This window comes from Botryllus schlosseri, chromosome 1, assembly GCF_051294905.1.
Source record: "Botryllus schlosseri isolate E-star chromosome 1, Bs_hap1, whole genome shotgun sequence".
In the NCBI taxonomy this organism is placed as follows: domain Eukaryota; kingdom Metazoa; phylum Chordata; class Ascidiacea; order Stolidobranchia; family Styelidae; genus Botryllus; species Botryllus schlosseri.
Window position 1 is genome coordinate 10,375,736 of NC_137236.1, and position 5,714 is coordinate 10,381,449.

Genomic DNA, 5,714 nt, shown 5'->3' on the forward strand with positions numbered 1-5,714 from the left:
TAACTGCAGACTGACTACTGATTTTGTGTGTTTAAGGTGAAAGGTCAATGACATTTATTTGTCAGGCTCGGTTTCTTGCAATCCTAGTCAGTCAGCACAGTTATGATTTGGCTGAGGTGAAAGGTCAATGAAAATATAGGTGAAAGGTCAATGAAAATTATCAGACTCGGTTTTTTCCAATCCGAGTCATGGAAAACTCGGGTTTTACCTACTTTAATAAGGTCGGAAAGTAGTTTCCCGGGTCATAAGTCGGGGAATTTTGAACCTAACCTAATGTCGGGATTTACCGAGGATATTTTTTACAGTGTAGGTCGTCGTTTTGCAGGTGTTTGTGCTCGAGAAGAAAACAGTCTCTATGTCACTTCTCATTTGCCGCTTTACCTTCATCACTAATCAGTAAGGCGGATTTTTTAGCTGAAAAAAACTTGATCATTGTACCCTCAAAATGAATATTTTGACATTTCTGAAATTAAAAAATTAAATTTTTACAAAATGTTACCCTCATGTATGTAGAATAGACGTTTTCGCACATAATGTTAAATTGCAATCCTTTACTTCGTTTCTGGTGTGAACTGCCTGTCCTTGCGAAGGCGCTTCACTGCTAAACTACGCAAGCAGCATTATAGACCCAATCATTCAAAATGCAAGATAAATTACGAAACCTTAGAAAGTTTTAGAAAGATATGAGGGAATACCCTTCCCTACCTACCACCTTCATATCTATGATATACAATTATAAACGTATGAGCGATATTCATTGGATTTAAATCTTACAAGAGTGTTGGTTAAGGTACACACTGGGCACTGTTAGCAATTTATACAGCAGATATACATTACGAGTATATTACTTTACCATTAGTTTACGACAGCTTAACCCGTAAGCTCCGATCATTGCGTTTGCGATCAATTTATTTGTGACATAACAATCGAGGCTCCGTAACACGCACAATCATTGAGTGATTGGTTGCTCTCACATGTCAACTCACCGTATCGATAACAATCCGAACTTTTAAAAGATACAGCGATTTAGTCGACATCGATTACTTGACGAGTCGATCCGCATTTCTGAAACGTCGAGTCGAGTCAAGTCATTTTGGAAAGTGACCCGAGTCAAGTCAAGTCACACGAATAAGAAGACTCGAGTCATCCCAACATTGAATCCCAGCTACTAAAATTCGAATACTTTAAACAAAACTTCCATCGAAACAAGCAGAATGGCGAATCCGTTTAGGTTGTAGGCTAGCAAAGTTTGTTTGTTTGTTTTGAGGTATTCATGGTGTTTGTCGACTACTACGGTCATCTACACCAGGCCGATATTATTCATTTTTATTCCGTAACTGCCGACTTACAGCACGGCCCACTTGTAGGCTTTTTGTAGGACACCGCTTATGCGGATGAGAAGACCAGGAGGAGCCTGGATAAACTCCAACGCGTAGGTATAGGATTCTGATGTCGACCTCGGTCGGACTCGAACCCACAACCCATAGATATTGCAGCCGCGGATTATACCACGGCACTATCTCGCCATTAGGCTAGCAAATTTATTTGCGGAAAGCTGATCCATCCACCGACCACGCAGATCTCCAAAACGCTAGCGGGTCTACCGAGGATATCGAGGATTGCTTGCAAGTCTTTTTAGGCCTTGTGCACCACACGGCCCGAATTTTATAATGCCAATGGTTCTTCGCTTTTTGCATTCCCGTGGACAGCTTTCAATCTCTCTCGAGGTCATTCTTCAAGCGCTCTCACTCCCATGAGTCCCGATCGAGTATAGCTAGCTCTAAAATTATACATCCCCCAGCCTTTGTGAAAAGATGCCTAATTGGTCATCCTGTCTTGTGTCTATATCTAATACCTAAAAAATGGTTACTTTTCTCTGAGAACAGCAGTTTACTCGGATTCCATGAATGTGAATTTTGTCCGCAATTTGTTCGATTTACTACATCGCTAAATGCATATATTCACGTTGCCGGAGGACAGTAAGGCTGCGAGATTAGATAAACGAGCCACCTTCTACTCGGCAATCGTAGCATTCGTCTTGGCAGACCCTCTCTGTTGCAGCATATCTGCGGCTCGTGGCGTCTTCCGATTTTTTTTAAATCGGTAGACCCATTGTATAAACTATTTATAGTGGATAATTATCGTTGATATCAGGTAAACGTACCTTACAAGAGGTACAACATTGTGCTACCCGGAGGAATGTATTAGGTATTGCAATATTCATTTTGCTGATCGTCAGTTATTTAAAATTGGCCATTGTAGGGTTACTCGACAAATACCATGACTACCCAACACAAACCAACAAACCTGTTTATGCCCTACCCTCTTTCGTTGCATCTCTTAATACTATAAAGGTGGTACACTATATGCAAGACCTATGAACTATGGGATTGTTGTTATCCAATTGCAACAGTGAGCATGTTCAATTATTATTGTTCTGTTCATATTCATAGCAATAACATCGAACGGGGGAGATGGCGTAGTGGTGACTATAAGCGCCTACCGTCCTGATGGACTGGGTTCGATTCCGCGCAAGAGGTTATAATGGGCTACTCTTACCCCGCATCGCTGTCCTTACGGCGACGAAAAGCCCAGAAAAAGACCGATGAAAGAGCGCACTCACGAAGAATCGAAAGAGCAAGAAAGAACCGCGGTGGTTGCCGGTTTGGGAGACCACAACTGTAATCGCAACTAGGCGTTTGGCATCCTCCTATCTGTTCATTACATCGCATTACATACATTACGTTGTGTGTATGTGATGAAAATATAATCTGATTATTAATGATATTGATTGCTCATGAAACTTACAATTATTCGAAGTCATGTCAGCTCAAAAAGTTGTGGAGAAGTCGAAACAAAATCCAGCTTCGCCAGAATCAAAAACAGGCATGGTTGGTATATGTGTGATGCGGTGAGTTTTGGATTATACAATATTGTAATTATTCTTCGGTTTTATATCCTAATTCTATTCGATGATGTGATGAAGTATATTATCATAGTGTCCTATATGGTGCAATGGAGCAGCTCAGGAGCAAGTGCGCACGAGAGTAAGATTGTGAATGCTCAATCCATTACGCAACAATGTCCAATACGCTTGCGGTTTGAGCTGCTCCTCATTTTTTTTGGGGGGGTGGGGGGGGGGGGTCCAGGGCCACGAGCGGAATAAAATGTATGTTTTCGCAATCAGTAACACAATAGCTTTCGATTGATCCCCGTTTTATCCGATTTCGCGCTCGGTAAGCCGGCCAAAAATTACCGTCAAATTGGCTCTAGCCAAATGGAAAGTGTGACGTAGAGCAATTTCACTGAGCCGTGAGATTTGCTTGTGTCCACTAACACCATATAGGACACTATGATATTATGAAGTAAACGTTTAAATAATCACCAAGTTTCAAGACGAAATCTTTACTGATAGTTAATTCAAATTCAGTGCCACCTCACAGATTCCCCAGAATCCATCGTAATCGCAAATTATTATGCCTAATGAATAATAGATATTTTTCAACCAGTTTTCATGGTCTCAACTTGCCTGAACTGCTGAGACAATATCGACTACATGGCTTAGTATAGGTATGGGTATTGATTTGAACCCACGTACCGCATATATATGATTACAATAAAATTGGATGAAACAATATTTGCTAATTAGAATAGGGTTACCATATTTCTGCAACCCGAATCCCGGACACTTTTTAGCGCCAACTAGTGGGTTTCAGAATAAGTTATGACGTCACACTAACAAAACTTTGCTCATAGACCAGAGGTGGTGACGATCCGGGTCAGGAATATGTGGCTGTGTGTTGTGTAACCGGGGCCGAAAGCACATGTTTTCAGCCCCTTTCCACCCAAATAAACAATGATATTGGTCCCACACTATAGGGTAATCGATGCAACTTCCGGGGGAGAGGGGTGTTTGTTATATAAATCTGGTTTCTATATGCATCTGCTCGTTAAATTATTTGAATGAATTCTGTCAGTAATATTGGTTGTTCCATACATTACTATATAGATACTACTCTCCGCCAACATGATCACAGTTAGCGGGTGGAGGATGATGAGTTCGAAAATACAGGGAGCGTAATTGCACATCGTTAAGTCATGTTTATGTCCTACCGATAAGATTGTTTCTCAGCCTTGTGCCGGTGCGCACCACTGAGCTTTATAAACACCTCACATCCAATGGTTTCCTCCCTTTTATGGTCGCGACTCCACTTTTATTTCAGTTTTTGCGAGGGTGGTATTCACCATATTAAATTTATTAAATGTGATCGTAAATCGCGCCTAGCGCGAAGAAAAACATCATGCATCAGCATAAATATTCCGAAAAACTATTGTTTTTAGAGTGATTTACTAAAAAAAATATGAGTCTACGTCAAGTCTTCAAAATTCCGGACATTTGGCATATTTTAGAAATTCCTCCCGGACGCTAGTTTGAACAATGAAATCCCGGACATGTCCGGGAAATTCCGGACGTATGGCAACCCTAAATTAGAAGCACATTGAACTACTATAAAATATTACACTTGTTTAGCATCTTGTTTATATGTCCGAAGAAACAGAATAGCCATAGGAAAACACAACAAAAAGGGAATCGGAAACATGACACCGAACGCGGAGCTGTGCTAAATGTCATGAACACAACTCCACCTGCCGTCAGCATGTTTTACGGTTTTAATCGAATAGAGTTAGTCATGTGGGCAGTTATTCCCGATCAGCGGTCTTTCAGACAAATCCACAATGCAGCACGACTGAATGTTAATGTTAAATACGACGAATAAACACTAGCGACGTTTTTTATAATGGTTAATGGAAGCTAGCTACTGAACCTGTGAAGATTAAGATCAGCACTGAAGAAACGCAAATTATTGTTAGTCTCCGCTTGGAAAATCTATTAAAAATTTGACCAACTATAGGTCCCACAGCAATTGCAATTACGATACCAATTATTAACAGCAACCCTACAAACTGATCATTCAAATAGGGAAATTCTTTCAAAATGAAAGAAGATACAAGGGTGGCGCCGTACGCTCGGTTGGTCATCGTGAAAGCGTACAATATAAAAAATGTCTCGTATGGGCGATAAGAAAAAAAATTGTGAAGTTTTCCAACTCTATTTTCAGGCTGTAGGTCGGTGATGGTTGCCCGACATATGAGCATGCGACACAATGGAAAACGACAGTTCAGCATTGAACACAACAGCATGCGTCACTTCAGCATGTGACTTTATAACCCCAAAACTTACCCTAACCCGAAACATAGCCTAACCTAACCTAACCTAGCTAACCTAACCTAAAGCCTAACTCTAACCCAACCATAAATCCAACCCTAACCTACCCCTAACCCGTAATTTAACCCACATGCTCATGAGTCGCATGCCAAATTGTCGCATGCCGAAGTCTCGCATGCTGTAATGTCGCATGCTCATATGTCCACGGACCGTCGGTGATATCTGCACTAAAGGCGGTTTTTCGTTAAGTGCTGTATCATCAAGTAGGACACAAAGCATATTACTAAAACGTAACAAATTAGGGACATTAACGACAATGACCGGAATGTCGAAGCGAAAACCATCTTAAATCTACGATCAATATTTTCGGAAGTTTGTTTGTTTGTGGCATTCATGGTGTTTGTCGACTACTATGGCCATTTACACCAGGCCGACATTGTTTATTATTTTCCGTAACTGCCGACTTACCGAATTCCCATGGCTCTTG